An 18694-nucleotide genomic window follows, 5' to 3' on the forward strand; every position below is an offset into this window, starting at 1 on the left:
ACAGAGGCCATGCCCCTTTTAAAGACCACCATCCCCCACTTTTTTTCATCCCACTTAATGCCTTGGTTGGAGATAAGAACATATTAGTACTTCTGTCCAATTCATTAGCCTACATTTTCCTTTCAATGATGCACATTTGTCACTTACAACTCCTAGGAAATAGATCATAAGCAAAACGTGTACAATTATAATCTCGCCAGGTTCATATGAGAACAACAGATAATGCGTAATAAAACAGTATTCAGCCTTTGCTTTTTATTTAAAAAAGAAAAGTAGTTTGACATGTACACTCTTGTAAATATTTTAATATTTGCTAGAAGGCATTGCTCATGAGTGACCCACATGTACACACTACTACAAAAATTAAATTGTGCCATTAAATATTTAATGGTTAAAGGCACATTTTTATGATTCAGCAGTGCTTATTATTAATAGGTTGTAGTGGTTCTCACTCTTTCTTTTCTACTTGCAGCAGAGGTAGATGTGGTACACACACAGAATCCACAGTGGAGATGTGCCCAAGTTGGAGTACTATACCAGCCCAAATAATTTGCTGGAGGTAGTGTGAGACATGGAGTACTTGCCGTGGTGTCCCCTGACTTTGTTGCTTTCTGACTTCATGTTTGCTTACTTCGTTTTAGCTGGCTACAGGATTGTGGACACTTTACCATAGATGACCAGCGCATGTGCTCTTTCCCTAAAACATGATGCCATTGGCTTATCCACAATTGGCATTTTTTATTTACGTTTAGGTCCCTAGTAAAGTGCACCAGAAGTGCCCAGGGCCTGTGAATTAAATGCTGCTGGTGGGCTTGTAGCACTGATTGTGTCACCTATTTTATTAGCCCTTCAAACATGACTCAGACCTGTCATTGCACAGCCTGTGTGCGCCATGTCAACACTGCAAGCTAACCCTCTTGCCAGGCCCAAACCTCCCTTTTTAATACAAATAAGTTACCCCTCTGGTAGGCCCTAGACAGGCCTCAAAAGCAGGGTGACGTGTAGTTTATATGTTGGACATGTTCTTTTAAGCTTTATATGTCCAGGTAGGGTAATTTTAAATTGGGAAGCTATAGAACTCCCACGTTTGGTGTCTCTGGGATCACAATTTAAAATCACAACTTATGATGATGTTGGATTTTAAATGTTAATTCAGAAAATGCCACTTTTAGAAAGTGGCATTTTCTTACTTTACATCACCTAGTGGGTTCTGCTGTCTCTGAATGGGTGAGTGACAAATGGGCTCTTGTGCAGTCCCTCAGGACAGCCGCACACAAAGGGAGGTTAAGTGTGATTGAGTGGCTATCTGAATGTTGATGGCCCATCCTGGGCAGGATGTGAGGCAGGAGCTGACACCTACACCTGAATGGCCTGTGACTTGAGCCCTCACAAAGGGCTGCATAACCCCCTACAGTATGTCCGGAGCCAGGGCAGAAAGGGCAGGGACTTTGTGCAAATCAAAGACCTCTCTTGGAAGTCTCCGCCACTTAAATGTCACCACTGGGTGTAAGAACTGGAGTTCTGACCACAACAAATCAGTATGTTTCTGGACCATAGGACATTCTGCCAGGAAGAAAGACTTCTACAGGGAATGTCACTCTGCTGGACTTTGCTGGAGTCCTGCTCTGCTCTGCCTGCCCTGCTGCCTGCTGCTCTCTTTGCCTGGGAGTGGGAAGGACTAACCCTGCATCTTTACATCTCCAGAGCTGGCTTACCTCCTGTACTGAAGTCTTAGGGACATCAAAGACTTCACTCACCCCTGCTACAGCCTCTGGACTCTGCCAACTGTGAGTCTTGCCCTGCCAAGTGGTGCCAATCCAGTCCAGTGCCTTTGGAAGTGGGTCCTGCAGCGGTTTCTACAAAATTCCATGCATCCCTGCCACTGCACAGATCCAAACTGCTGCTTCTCTCCCCGATGCTAATGCAGCGTCACTGCCTCTGAGGACAGGGACAGCCAACACTGGCTGCGAAGCTTGTAATTGATACATTGCCCTCAGCACTGATGCATCGCCGGTTGTGTGGCTCACCAAGGATGCATCACCTACATGGCCAAGGGTTCACCAACAGCATTTCTCCAACTGCACGAATCAGAACCGACTCATCACCTGAGCATTGCCTCCTATGCTCTTCATATCAGCTTTCCGATGTTGATGCATCCTCCATCCAAAAGGCACTTTTTCAGCAAGACAAGATTGATCCTGCTGAAAAAGTAGCTTTTGAATGGAGGATCCATCATGGTCAGCTTGACTTTTCAAATTTGAACGAGTTTAGTGCGCCCAGATAGCCCCTGTTGGCTCTTTCAGCTTCTAAGCACTATATTTGCAGATATTATTTAGAAATTCATATCTCGACTTTTGTTCTTTAAATTAAGCTCTATTTATCTAACATGGTGTGGATTTTTTGTGTGGTGTTTTCACTGTTTTACTGTTTTAAATGTTGTACAAATACTTTACACAATGCCTCATAAATTAAGCCTGCCTGCTCCGTGCCAAGCTACCAACGGCAGCTGAGCAGAGGTTAATTGATGGTGTGTATATTACTTACCCTAACTAGGATTGTGGTTCCTGCTGGGACAGGGTGCATACCTCTGCCAACCTGAAACCCAAGTTCTAACAAGTCTGCATTGTGAAGAATTTATTATCTGCTACAGGGTAGTGCTCATCAGGGAACCACATGTCCACACTGCTACAAAAATTCAATTGCGTTTTTGTGCTTTCATCTCTGCATAGAAAGAAATATTTGCTGGTTAGAGATAGGTCCTTGTGATACAGCAGTGCTTATTATTTATAGGTTGCAGTAGTCCTCACTCTTTCTTTTCCGGTTGCAGCAGAGGCAGACATAGTGCAAGCGCATAATCTGCAGTGGAGTGGTGCCAGAGTGTAAGTACTACATGAGCCCAAAGATTTTTGCTAGAGATCTGTATTGTGAAGACTTTAATATGTGCTTGAGGGCATTGCTCATTAGTGAACCATAGACCACCACAACTACAAAAATGAACTTTCGTCCTTTCATCTCTGACGATCCAAGAAATATTTGCTTGTTAGAGATAGGCCCTTGTAAGGCAGCAGTGCTTATTATAGGTTGCAGTGGTTTTCTTATCTGCTTGAAGTAGAGGCAGACGTTTATATTTCATTTTACATTCATACTTGGAATTCAGAACTGGCACTGCTCAATTTGGTGGAGCTCAAACAGCTTTCTATATGTATTTTGTGTCCCTGTGGGCAAAACTACACAATGCACCGTAGAGAGTGCAGGCGATTATTTAAGGGAACACAAAGTTTTTGCAGTGGAAGAGGTGAATGGAAAAAATGTCCTAGTCTGCAAGCTTTCCAGAGTGACCGGCCCCATAGTAACTGGAAAGGCAGCAAGCCTATTAAAGAACAACTACCATCCAATACCCACCTGAAGATTCAAGAGCCTCCTAGATTAGAGGGCGTACTGTGCCTGACGTCCCTCCAAGACACAATGACCCATTTTAAAAGGAAAACCGACGAGGAAAAAGATGTTGCTCATGCGTTCACTCATGCTTTAGTGCACCAGCTTGAATCAGGCTGATGGTCCAATTAGGGATTTGTTTCACAAACATGCATCAGCAATGAAGACGTTCCAGGATCCATGCAAATGCATGCAAAATACCTACTTGATGTACGTCAGACTGACGGACTGACATGGAGCATATTACAGCATTACTTCATGGTGTTCGTAATATTTCAATCTCTGTGGATGAAATACGAGAGATGTAAGGAGATCCAGCAGAAATGAGAGGGGCCACTGGACTATAATGACTGATCTGACCGTTTTAGAAACTTACAACGCAGTTTCAGTTACATCACTGCTCCAGAATGTGCTTCCCAATTTCGGTAAGAGCTGGAGTCAAGTTGTGTGTATCTGCAGCAATTCTGCTAGCGACATGATAAAATCTATCATGGGGGCACAGAGTTCAGAGTCTTTCCAGTCACTTATCCATACCTTTTACTGGATGGTGTTTTAAAACTTGCTTTAAAATCTAAAGACCTAAAGAAGGAAAGCACTGACTTTGTTGAACATAGTGGTGCACTCTTTAGGAGTGCACGTGAGCTCAAAAGGAAATATTTCTTCTTTTGCTACTTCTACGGCATGTGAGAGAAAACGTGATTCCAATAGTGTCCACAGAAGGCGTTTTTCTTTTCTTGAGGCAGTGAATTCGTTTCTCTCCATATGGTGACCACTCACAGACAGAGAGAGTGCTGATGTGACAGGGAAGAAATGCGAAAACATTTGAAACCATATTGATAGTGCAGTTTGAAAAGTACAGTCTCTTTCACCCTTCATTTCTAACGAGAGAACATTAATGTAGTAGTTGACATAATAAAAAAGGTGGAATCAGAAAACACTTACATCTACCAAGTGCACAATAATTGGTGTACACATAAAACTCCTGCTTGAGAAAAAAAGAGTGGAGATACTTTTGTTAGTACGTCTGACCTTAATAAGTAAACTTACAAGGGGACGCGAATAGGTCGATGAACCTTTTGACTCGCAATAAAGATGTTCTTACCATAACTCCAGTACATGCAAATCAATAATCAATAACCAATACACAATATCAATAATCACCAATAATCAATAACATCAATAATCAATAGAGTCAGTAATTGTCACACACCATGACCTTTCAGTCATGAATAACCACACCATTTTGTAAAAGTTAGAATATTTATTGCCCCATGTAAACAATGCTAAGGTCATGTAGAGTAATCTCAAAATCAAATGAAACACATACAGAAACAATACTAGCTTTCCAAAGCGGCGGAAGAAATGTAATTTAATCAAAGCTTGATCTACGACACATTCTAAGGTTATGGTGCAAATTATTAACAAAATCAACTGCGTCAGAGTGATTACATACATTCGAGTTCAGCAGAGAAATTCATCAAGTATTATTCCCTATTAGCAGAATTCCATTAATGAGGCTCCTTAACTAGCACCAGATTAGCATCAGCATGTTGGGCTTCATGCAAAGCAATTTAGTAACACAAATTTGGAAAACATCTAACTATGGCTCTATTAAAATAATGCAGTTGGTACCTAGAAAGAAAGAAGAAATATGCATTCTAATCAATATTCTAATTCATAATACTTACCCTCAGTGTGGATCAGTAAGCAGAGTCAGTCTTCTTCCCCAGGGCATCAGTCGATCAGCAAGGCATCAGGATTCAGCATCAAAGTTCAGAAAACGCAAAGTCTTTAAGCATTAAAGTTAAGCATGTCTCTCGTCAAGACACACAAGAAAATATTGACCTTTCAGTCAGCAAGAATATGGGGAATGTGCCTGTCTTCCCTCAATGCAGTCTTGTTAAATTAAAACTACTAAAACTGTGTCACAAATCCCTATTGGTCAATTAATTGCATATTCACCCTTTGTCCAATAAAACTAAAACTCCAAATCTATGAATTCTATTATTACTCCGTTCACATGTCATTGATTGGTTGTCCTGCAATATCCTCATCATCCGGCTTGTCAAGTAACAATATTGTTGCAGCTTCTACTCCAGTCAGTATCTCCATTGTTCACCTCCTGAGAAAGTCAGTCTCACACACATTACACACAAACTGTTGCATTTAGCAAGAACAGCATCTTCTAGCAGTCAGTTCTCATGCAACAACTCTTCAGCTATGAGACCATTTAAACAATGCAAATGGAAAATCACAGTTTAACTCTCTAGGACAGCCATTTATTAAACGTTAAGAAATACGGCTTTGACGTGAGGCCTTGCAAGTAGGCCAAGACCTCCTCTAAGCTAAGGCCTAATACATAATGCATAACCTTTAATATGACATATTACTACATTAGTCAAACATATATTCAACATTTCATAGTATTAGAATATTAATAAGTACACTTCGTGAACATTGGCGGTCACTCATCGTAATCACATTTTCAAATGCATGCATTATTTTTCTATGTTATTATATTTTCTACACAAATCTATTACACAGACTACGTGAACACTCAATAATAATTTTTATTAAAACACATGAGCTAGCACTTTCAATGAGTGGTATAGGAACATGCTCACTGTTGGAGTGTTTGCTGCTTGGGAGGCAAAGAACAGAGGAAGTACATTTTGCGCAACACTGCAAGGAAAATGGCAAACAATGATTTGTTGCAATATTCAGGTGAGCATGTCATTTGATGTCAATGAATAAACTCTATGGTACTCAGCACACGTCCTCGACCCTTTCACAAAGCAGAATTTTCATCCAGTTTTAAAAGGTATCAATTAATTTTTGAATATTTTGATGACTGGTTGTGCTTATCTGGTAATGGATCCCTCAGTGTTTGGCATTTGTCTGAAAAAGGGATCCATTTTCTCAATCATTTTCTGTTCTGAACTAACTTCAGTACTAGAATCAATTTGAAATCGCTCCTGCATATTTAAATTCTGTTCCTTGACATCTCCCTCTCTTATTATTTCATATTTCTTAGCAAATGTCATCTGTTGTCATAATCTGTCATGTCTTAAAATAATTCTCTCTGCTACTTTTGTTTAAAATCATTGGGGCCGACTCATAAAGGTAAAGTTACACGTTTGGTCTAAACTTAGACCAAATGTCTAAGTTTACGACTTTGGAAATTTACAAAGGGCATTTACCAGTAGTAGTCTCTTTACGTCCACACTCGGGCCAAATTCACAAAGGTGGTTACATGGGCGTTGCATGGGTGTCCCCATGCAACTCCCATGGTTTTTGACGCATTCCCATATTTAGCAAACCCGGTAAACCAGATAAACCTGGAACTGTCCCAAAAAAATACACCTCTGCAGGAGAGGGTTAATGAAGAGAAATATTTTTATTTCTCCTTGTTACATACTCTTTCTATGTGTGCCGTATTCTGCAGCACCCATAGAGGATTATGGCTCTATGGATTGTTTTTGTGCAGGAAGGTGCCCCTTCCTGCAAAAACACAATCTTGGATGCAACACAGGCACCATTGTACCATTATACCACAGTACCTACATTGGCGGTAGGCAGCACATTGTGCTCCATAGCAGGTGGGGGGACAGGAATGTGCTGTATGCCTTAGATATGAAGCAATCCTGCCCTTTCCCAGTGATGCAGTGACCCTCAGTCTCTTGATTTGTTTTGATCCCATTAAAATCTTTACTTTTGTCATACTTCAGAATTACAAAAATGACAGAATTATAGGTATTCACATTTTGTAGTATTCTAGAAAAAGACTAACATTATACAGCCTTACCTTTCACTCTCAGAACCTCAACAAGATTGTCAGAGAAAGAATAATAAACACCAATATCCATGAAAAAAGCATAAGCAGCAATGTGTGTGAAGACCTAGCCTGCCATTTGACACCTGTCTTTGAATGCACCACAAACCTGTCAAGATACAAACAAAATTAAGAGTTTAATTATTATTTATTCACTTTCTCAACTCTAGCATGTTTATTTTTAAGGTGCTGCAGCACCCATAGCACCCATACTGCCATCACCTATTCTGCCTCTTATTCTCACTAAAGGTTACTCTTTAGTCCATAACAAACAGATAGGTAACTTCAGAGGTAAGACTGGTGATACAATTTATGTGTATTCCATGACAAAAATCAAATGCCAATACTTTTCAGCCATCTTGATTCCTGTTCACAGCGCAAACACCCATACCATTCTAAAAGTGCTCAGTGTGAGAAAGTGAAGAAACTCTATGAATTAAAAACAAACCTTTATGTGTCTAACACAACTGTAAATTTAGAGTAGGCTTTAAGAGACATAATAAAACAAGTAATTGGTATGGTATGCCAGATAACATTTATTATTAGCATTCAATATTGTTCAGGTATTGCCGAGTGATGCCAAGTAGGCATTTTCCTAAACCATCAAAACAAAATAGCCAGTCATGAATAATCACAATGTAATTAGTCCATGCATCATAAACACCAAATTCATCCTTACCTAACTTCCTGAAATCTTTATTATTATATCAGTATTTAATATTTGAATATATGATCATCTATATTTCTTACTGTAAATTATTTTAAATATCGTTGATAATTTAAATGCACATACTTAGTCTTTGTAATTTTTAGTGTATATAATTAGATGTATATATGTAAATATAGGGACAAGAGTCACTCCAGGCCATGATGTGTGAAAAATGTAATACAAAAAAGTGGTGCAGAAGTGTAAACGAACAATGCATTTTTATCAGGCTGTTGGTCAAAGACAGAGGGGGTTATTCTAACTTTGGAGGAGGTGTTAATCTGTCCCAAAAGTGACGGAAAAGTGACAGATTTACCACCAGCCGTATTACGAGTCCATTATATCCTATGGAACTCGTAATACGGCTGGTGGTATATCCGTCACTTTACCGTCACTTTTGGGACGTATTAACACTCCTCCAAAGTTAGAATAACCCCCAGAGTTCTTTGATTACATTTTTGCTGCACTTTTTTGGAGTAAATTAGACACATTTTGCAATGTGTAGTGCCATCTGTATTTGGATTTCATGGGATACAGTAGTGGCTTCCCTCAGAGACTGATGCCGCATTACCTGGCTAAGTTTTGCAGTGACACAGATCTTTTTTAATAAACCCAGAAATTCACTGAAAATTCAATGGGTAAAGTGAAAGTATAGTTAGGTGTTGGAATGCAATAAAACTAACACAAATACCAAAAAGTTACTAAAACTCACTATTTATGGTTTACTGATCTAACAAAAATTGGCAAGCCTGCCATGTGCTGCTTATGACCTCACATATTACATCACTAATGACATGGTAAAAGACATTTTTGATGACATCACTGATGACATCTCAAATGACATCATTGATGATATCACTGATGGCATCGCTGATAACAACGCGGTCATATGCAGCATAGACTTAGTGTGAATACATGTATGGGTGCATGGAATGGAAATAGAATAAGCCCTCAAGGCAACTGTAGGTATGCATGTTGAAAGGTATATGGTGCACTGTTTACAAATCAAAAATTTCTGTATGCAAGTAGTACTCCACGTTAAACAAACCAAAGGCTGACCGCAACTAATCTGGGCTGCATAGTTATGTTTCAATGTAGGTTATGATTCAAAGCCAAAGCCTGTTATAAAAGAAATCTATGAAGAAATCCATAACTTCTGTGGACTATAGATTATCCACAAGTGGATTTCTTGGCATGTTACCATGTTAAATAGTTGTAATAGTGTGCTGTAGGCAAAGTCTGTGTGATAAGTACATGCAAATCATGTGCAAGCTTATTTCCAAAACGATTTTGAGGGATTGCAGATATTTGAATCATGTAAAATGTAGGGGAATCCTAATTAGAGATGGTGTAGCTCACACTAGTGTTGTAGGCATGGTTGTAAGTTTGTACATCATTGTATCCATCTGAGGAATAAGTGCAGTGTATTTTATTAAACTACGGAGGATTATCCGTAAACCTGAGCAGAAGGTGTCTTTTCAGGGGCAAGTGTATACCTGTCAATCTCTTGTGTTAAAAATCTAAATCATATGGAGTTGTTGAGCTGGGTAATTCCATCAAGGTATATGAAGTAAAAACACTTTTTTTGGATGTTTGTTAAGGTTGAAAAAGGGGTCTTAGGCTCCTGAATATAAAGTGACATAATTTTATTCTGGGCCTGTTTTCTAAAGCCTAAAGGCCAAAACCTCCTGATATACTAATTCTCTTCATATACCATTTGTAAATACGGACTTTTATCATCGTGGGCTTGCTCATATTAAGAATCCTGAATTAACAATTTTGCTTTACTAAGTTCCTTTTGACTGTTAGGGCTGTAGTGCTCAAAATATTTTCATTGCCTTTCTTCAGAACCTGCTCTAAGTCACCTCTTCTCCTTATAAAGCACTTTTTTTCTGCAAAGCTTTTAGAGGTTATACAAGCCAAATGGTCACTTTAAAAGTGTTCCATACAGTTTCTAGGTTAGCTGTATGCTGATTAACCTAAAAAAAGTGATTAATCCCAATCTCTTTATAACAGTCCTCATTCTCTAACTTGATCCTACGTAAAGTCCATTTAGCTCCTAATTTATCTGGCTGCATCCTGATAACTGAAACTGCAACTAGGTAGTGATCTGAAAAGCCATTTTGCTCATGTATATAATCTTTTAGGGCCACTACCCAAGAGTGCAAATAATTAGTCGAAGCTTGTTGCCGACTTATGCCATTCTAAAACGCAAGTAAATTCACACATGGATGGATTTTTATTTCTCCAGCCATCCACAAAATTCAGAGCCTTTATATAGTCAAGTATAAGTATGACAAATTGTGATTTGTTCTGCTTTTGAGTACTCGTGGATGAGTCTAATGTCAGATTTAGAAGTAGGTTACAATCCCCACCAAAATTAACTTACTGGGAATAAACAATAGAGCCTGTAAACGTTTTGACAGCGGGCTGACTCATCCACAATAGAGACATGGATTGTGGCAACTGTGAGAGCCGAAATTTAGAGTGAATAATTATCTTCACATAGTCATGTTTATGTACTAATGTATGAAATGATTTAACCATAAATAATCAATGTTAACATGAACATTGTGTCTAACTTAGTGGCCGCCATCGAATACAAGGCCTGCATATGTTTTATTATATTGAACTAATGCTGTAGTGGAAACTATTCTGTCCCTTTAAGAACAAGTTCTCTGCAAAAATAAATGCTGAAATAATACAAGTATTTGTTGGTTTTCTGCTGTGCCTCAAGCAGACAAGGTCACAGTGCTAAGTTATCTAACTCCTGGTGTTCCAACTGTTGTTACATTTACCTGCTTTCACATCCCTTGTTTAACAGATTACATTCATTGAATTCTCACAATTGTCTGTTGTTATGTTTCTAACTCATGTATCTCTCTCTCGAGGGAAATGGTGCAATAAGAAATGTTTCCACATCTTTGTAACCACTGTCTAGTAGAAGCAAATATTGAAGATGCCAAACAAAAGGGCCTACAGACCTCAGCCAGAGAAGGAAGTGTGCAAGATACATTTAGTATAAGTTTGAATTGCATAAGTAAAACAAATAATTGACTTTCAAATAATTGTTGCATCACCTCTTTTGCATTCCTGATATCTAATGTCTTTGTAATTGGAAGTTCTTTCTTCGCATGATATTTTCAACCAATGGAAATATTTAGTCATTTTAATTAAATGTTTGGGTAGTGAGAAGAGTGGTCAGTCAGTCATCATCCGCCATACGAGTTCTTTCTTTCCTGGTTTCCAGAGACTTCACTTCGTGTACTTGGTGTGATCTGTCACTTTGACACTTCATGCTTTGCAAGTTATTCTACTGATAATCTGGTGCTTTATTATTTTCTGAGTTTACCATGCATGTTCAATACTGAACTAATACTCTGAATGTTTAGTAATCTTATAGTCCAAATTCTAAACCGTCCCCCTTTCCCTGTTCCTGTCCTGATGCTGACACTGTTGTCCCTCTGATGAAGTAGAAGTTGTTTCTGATTACCTTAGAATAGGTAAATGTATGAATCTGTGTATTGTATTTGTCTTTTGTTTACCGGATACAAACTGCTACTGTTTTAATACTGCTGAGGTTTTTGATAGTACCATAGCTAGATGTTTTCTAAATCAGTGTTTCTAAAGCTTTTGCATGAAGCCCAACATGTGAATGCTAATCTGAGGTTAGTGAGATGTTTCCTCATGCCAATGAACTGATATTACTTTTGCTTGCTGAAACAGATGTATTACATATCACTTTCTCAAGTATTGCTGCTATTAATGAGTGTTTTTGCTTTTGAGTTTATCGTACTTATTGCTTTGTTTGAACTAAGATTCTGCAGGCCAATTCGACAGCTTGTGATGTTTCTTTATTTGTACCATTTGGTGTTGAGACTAATTTTCGTGACTTTAGCGTTGTTGATATAGGGAAATAAATATTTAAGTTGATACTAAAAGGTGTGGGTATTCTTGGCCAACTTGGTCATGGTGCGTCTTTTACTGTCTCTCTATTGCTGCTGAACTGTTTATTATTGATGTGCTTTCCACTACTGGTCTCAATAACCAGTAGTGGAAAGCACTAAACATTAAACAACTCAAAAGTTTCATCAACCTTATGGCTGCGTCTGACCACTTACTATGATGAAATAGATAAGCTAAGGGTGCACTAACACAACCAAGACTCTACCATCATTTATGATTACACTTACGAAAGTGCACCTCCCCTCTTTATCTGTCTGTGAAGAACTTATGTGATATTTCAGAAATTTGATCACATATACAGCCACCCCATATGAGCCACCCTGGCATTTAAGAAACATACAAATCCAGCCTAATTTCTGAGCATAGCAGGGCATGTATTGTCCCCTTCCCTAAAATAGGTCTCCTGAAGCAAAACAATACTTAAGGAATTAACTTTTATCCATTATTCATATGCCCTGCACTTGTGCTTTCTGTTTTGCCCATTGGCATTATATGAAATTATTTGCAGAGCATCAACTTGTACCCTCAATAAGTTACATTTGCATTCGCACAATGTCAAGGACACGGAGTGAACCAATATTGATATATCTCTGACCAGAGTAGTCTCTTTTCCCTAAGCTGCCTCTAAAAATAGAAAAGGAGTTTCACTGTTAAAGTGCAAAATGTTAGCTGCCATCTAAAATATCTTAACTTCATTTGAAGTGCCTCCACAATGGCATTATCAAGCCTGAAAAATTCTCCACTCAGAAGGCACGACCTGCTAAATGCCATTTGACAAAATGCAACATTCAATAATACTCAAATATTTATGAAGCTTAAAGGCTATTACCCCCGTCCCGGTTAGCAAAAGGAGTTGTATCAACATTCGCATACTCTTTCAACAGGAAATAAAGTGGCATTAGACAAAGTGTAATGTGCAAAAGCAATAGAGCATTTATAGTGCTTGAAAGGCCTTTCGCCTATTCACAGCTAGAAGGACCTTGGGTATATACCAAAACACATTAGCTCATCAAAAACCTCTTCAGCAGCGATCCACATCTATGCATTCTCAGTCTTTATGTTTTCTCATCAGTCACAACCTCTTTCAGCAAGAGGCAAGATACCCTTAGACAAAGTGCTATGTGCCAAAGTGCTAGAGTGGTAAAGGTGTTTGAACTGCTTAATAAGCATACCCCTCAGATGGGCCTTGATTATACATAGCTGCACATAAGCCTTCCAAAGTGGCTCTCTAAAAAATACCTAAAACTGATCGATCTCTTAATTTTCTCACCATGCTAACTCTTTCCATTTTGTAAACTTCTGCCACCACACCCTGTGCTCCCGTCCCCTCTCTGAATCCCCCCCCCCCTCCAGTGGGCCCTGAGCTCCACCCACACTCTGGAGCCTCCCCCAATGTGATCCCTTCTCCTGTCTGGAACCATGGTTCTGTGCCACACTTCTTCACTCCCCCTTTGCCTTACACCCATCTCCTGTAAAAGAAATATAAAACGATCAGCTGTCTGCCTAATTTATGCATTATCTAAAAGTTCCTTTAGCAGCTTTTGTGCCTTTTTCACAATGACGCACAGGTTGAGCTGGCCTTTGTGTAGAATTTTCATTTTGCCAGGATGATGAGGGTAGCCTGCACCCCAGCTGACAAAATGCTGGAAGCAATACTTTCAAGTCGTTCCTCCCCCAGGTGGAGTCTACCATCCTATCGGAAGAAATGCGCATTGTGTACTCATTGCTCACCTCAAAAGCATTCTCCTGGATTGCCTTCCTTAAGACTTTCTCCTTAACATGAAAATTCATAAAATGTATCAACAGTGTGCAAGGATATTTGTGTGGGCAGGTACACGATACGTTTGCACAATTGTTAAGTCCTGCAGAAAATCCGGAAGCACGTTTTTAAATCAAGTTGTTCAAATAGGTAATTGCACCCTCCACATTCTCCTTATGTTTCGGAATGGCTGGAATTCTAAGGTTTGCCTTTCAGGAGTGGTTTTCCATTTCCGCCTGTTTTATCCTTAATACTGCTAACTGTTTTTTAAATTGCTGTACAGTCCTGGAGACCAACAACAGCTTGTCCTCACAGTCTGAGATGTGTTGCCCATTTCTTCCATTTTCTACTTGCTTAGCAATTATTTATTGCATAACCTTCTTTATTTTCTTTAAAATCTCAGCTAAAACCCCTGGCAGGGCACCGCTTGTCTGCTAGTGTTCTGTCCCACGCAAGATTTTGCTGCATTAAGCCCTCTACTACCTGCAAGCTCTGAGCTCCCTAAGAGGACTGTCCTTCAATCTTTACTTGCCCTGGTGGCTTACCAGAGTTTATGGGGGCAAAGGGAGCTAGCTTTGAACCCTGGATATTTGCACTGCCAGGGTACTCAATTTACTCTGAAAAACAGAAAGAACTCTGTGCCCTTGCTGTTAAAAAATAACTCTGCTTGAGATGGAGCCCTGTCTGCTTTCTCCAAGCTCTTATTACTGTGGCGTGGAGCCTTCAAGGCCCTCTCCTCAATCATAGGATACTGATCCGGTATCTCCATTAGTAAGATCCAGTTCCACCATACCCCCAGTGTCCCCAGCAGGTGATTGCTCTCCCCAGTTATTGCCACCTTTTGCCCTATTGCAAGCAGAGGGCTACTTGTTTTTCCAGTACCTGACTCATCTTTAGAGGAGCCCATAGCTGAGAGAGATAGAAAGAGTCCCGTCCCTCCAGCTATGAGGCCAGTATCTCTGGCTCTTGCCAGTTTGGAGACAGCCTCTCCCTAGACTTTTCTGACATACTTCCTTTGGTGCTATTTAGCCAACTAGTGCTTGGATCTCTTAAGCCCCCTTCCATCAGGTATGTGCATTGATGCCTTCTCTGGAGGATTTTATTCGTATAGTCACTGTTCGCTCCCTTCAGTAATAGTGCCTACAGCCTTCTTGCAAGCCCAACCGCATCACTCGCATGACACTTGCCCACTCTGCTTTCTTCTGGGCGCTCTGAAGCTATAAAATGCCACATCCACTTTGGCTCTGCTTGCTGGGGCAGTTCTTTATAATGCATGGGGTATGAACCGATGGCGAGGCTGCTTCAGATGTCTAACGTCTAGGAGCAAATGCCTCTTTACCCCGTGATTACCTCCCAACCCCAAAGTCAGGGCCTCTACCATCTATTAAAAAAAAGGTCATCAAGTCTTTAACCACTGGGAAGGCCTGTGGCGAAGACTGCCTACCAGTCGAATTTTATACAAAATATCTGTCTCTGCTGACATCCAAAATAGCACAATTTGTCAACCATATTTTGAAGAGTGGTAAAATTCCTCCATCATTTAACACTGCCATTGTGGTTAGTTTTTTAAAAAAGGTAATAAACCAGAGAACATTAATCTGTATTGACCCATTAATGTCCTTATTTCAGACAATAAAATAGTAATAAAGTTATTGGCCAACAGGGCGAATAAAGCATCAGGAGCTTTAATCCACCGAGATCAGTGTGGGTTTATTTTAGGTAGGCAACTTTCAATAAACACATTTTTTGGGGTTGACGTTTTAGATTATTATAAACAAAAAAAGGTACAGGTGCTTTAATTAGACTCTGAGAAGGCTTTTGACCTAGTTAGTTGGCAGCGCCTATTTTATCCTTAAGATTTTTTTTTCTACAAATTGTATTCAGATCATTTCTCAAATCTACGCGGGAGCTACAGAGCAACTAATTATAAACTCTGACGATATCAGCACCTGTAAAATAAATTTGGGCACCTCTTTCACCCATCTTATTTGTAATTTTTATTGAAACCTTAGCGATTTCTATTGGAAATGATGAGTGTCTAAAACAACGTTTTTGGGGTTTAGCAAAAGTTAAGTTATGTGCTGATGATGTGGTATTGTTTTTAAAACCTGATGTGGTCATCCAACAGAGGACCTTTGACATTTTTGCGATTTTCAGTCTGTGGGTGGTTATAAAATAGGTTAAACTTGAGATTCTCCCATGTAATTGCACGATTGTTTGTCTATCCTCAGGCCTCCGCCCACTGGTGAATCAGAAGCCCAAGAGATGCCTGGGCATTTATGATGCAGAAGATGTTGATTTATTCATATTAATTTATCTACCCCTTATTAAGCAAATAAAGGTACTCTTCTCTAGGTGCTCACGTTTGCCGATATACTTAATGGGCTGAGTCCACTGATTTGCATGTCTATATTGCCTCTGTTTAACTTTCTATTCGCCGCTCTGCCCTGTGCTTTGCAGATAACGTTTGTTCACTGAAATTGAGGGACTGTTTTCTCCTTTTATTTGGGCTAGCAAAACACCACAGTTTGCCAAGTTTAAAAGAATACCACCTTCCCAACTTTGCACATTTTCAATTTAGATTGTCTCCTCCCGTAGGTCATGGTACACCAATTCATAATTTTTTCTTAGAGATAATCATGGAGGAATATAAAATTAAGGATTTCTTGCTCCTGACAAAATCACAAAAAAGTCTGTTATAAGCATATGCAATGACTTTTAAAACATAAAGAACAACTATTCAAATATTTTAACAAACTAGTTATGAATGGTCCCACTCGTTTCACTGATATTTTTAAAAGATCACATGCTTGACAGGAATATTGCCCATACATGAGAAATAAATTGCTATCAGTAGGTTAGGGAGATTTAAAGAATAGATACTGTTAGAAATTAGGTCTGTAGTTGGCTGAGGTTTTCACTCTGTTTAAGAAGGGACCAAAACCCTAGTCAGGGCATGTAAGATATTAAACGTTTACCTGTGCTCACCCTTCAATAGCTTGGCACAGTCAGTGTAAAGTATTTTTCCACACCCACATTAACACACATAAGGACTCCACACCCATTCAGTAAAATAGCCAATATTTATCTGAGTCAAACAAGTCCAAAATGACAAACATTCAACATGCACAAGGCAAGTTATGAATTTTCAAAGATGATATCACATTGCAGTGCTTGGTAGACAATAGCTCCAACCGGAACTATCTGGTAACGCTGGACTGTGGCAAATCCAAAACACATCTATGACCACGATGGAACATATACCGGATTCAGGAGTTACAAAGACTTGCTGACGGTACTTTTGGTGCATCGCTGCTCGGTAACGATGTATTGATCCAAAGGAGGGGATGTGCTGCACTTGCAGGCAATGCATCGTTTACTGATCAGGCAGTGTCATTGATGCGTCGATGTCCAGAAGCAATGAGTACTGATTATGATGTGTTGGTGCTGTTTCGGCTAAGCCGGGGCAGTGTTGTAAGTATGGGTTATTGCGTTGTGCAGTCGGCGAGCGGTGTCCAGGGCTTTGGTGCAAGCAGCTGCAAAGCTGCATTTTTGCAGCTGGATGCCTTGGTTCCAAATGACACGCCGGTGTTGTTGCTTCCGTTTTTGTGTTTGCTGCACCACATTCACATCCAAGGAACTGGATTTGGCACCACTTGGCAGAGCAGAGGAGCCCAGGTGTTGATAGCAATATGTAGGTGATGTCTTTGACATCCCTGAGACTTCAGAAACAGGCAACAAGCTCAGTCATGCCCTTGGAGAAACTTTAGATTGCAGGATGTAGAGAGTTAGATCCAGTCCTCTCACTCCCAGGCAAGAAGTAGCAGGCAGCAGGCCACCACAGCAGAGCAAACAGCAAAGTGGCAATCCCTACTGACAGCGCTCCTTCTTCCTGTTAGAATGTCCTCATTCCAGAAGTGTTCTGAGTATATGGTTTTAGAGTCCCAAACCTATCCCCACAAAGGCCTTTGATGTAGGGATAACTTTAAAAGAATTCTCTGAAGTGCACAAGGTTCCATTTCAACCCAGTGCAGACTTCAGACTACCATTAGGAGGTATTTAGCCCTTTATGTGAGGTTAAGACACAGCCTATTCAGATGTAAGTGTCAACTGCCTCTCCTTCTCCCTGCCCAGGGCGCCTATCAGTATGCAGATAAATTTCCAGGTGCAGGTAATTACATTTCCACTTTTTCTATGGTTATATGATGTATTTATGAGAACTCTTCCAATGAAAAGGGGATGCTCCCATTAAAATCCATAGAGGTTATTCTGTTTGTTAGGTGGGTGAATACAAGTAAAAAGAGGGCAACATCCACCAAATGTGGGACACTTGAAAGGTGTGCTATGTGTCCAGCATGTGGTCAAAGGTTTGTCCATTATGACATGATTGGTGATAACAAATTGGCTACAGATGTAGCATGTTTAATTACTTTGAGTTCACAAACCCTGTGGACACTGTAACAATGACTTTATGAAGTCATTTGATATGTACAGTGATGTACTCAATGATGTAATTTAACATGTAATGAGTGCTGTAATGTTTGAGGCGCCTTCGGTAGCCAAAACGTTCTGAGGTACCAGTCCACTGAAGAGTCAAATTGTTCAGGCTTTTTCAGGTTCTGTAATATTTCTGTGAGCCACAGCTGCAACTGCAGGTATCTCCAGATATCCTGTACTCCTTTCATATGGTTTCAAAAGATTGGATTAACTCTTGTATCAGATAATGGCTAAGCTATCGTAGGCCATTTCCATCCTATTCCTTTCAGTACACTCTTCAACTATTTACCCTGAATTCAGAATTCATCAGATTATAGTGTTGTGTATGAGTGTCTGAATTATGTGGAATATGAACGCATCCTGGCGTGCTCCAGATCCAGACGCCCCGTTGGCAAAAGGAGGTGTGTCTTAAACAGTTTAGAGAGATAAACAGTTTTGGGAGCAATCTTTAGTATTGTATCCACATCTGCATTTCCAATCCTGTATTCAGAGATATGGA

This window comes from Pleurodeles waltl, chromosome 2_1 (genome assembly GCF_031143425.1).
Source record: "Pleurodeles waltl isolate 20211129_DDA chromosome 2_1, aPleWal1.hap1.20221129, whole genome shotgun sequence".
In the NCBI taxonomy this organism is placed as follows: domain Eukaryota; kingdom Metazoa; phylum Chordata; class Amphibia; order Caudata; family Salamandridae; genus Pleurodeles; species Pleurodeles waltl.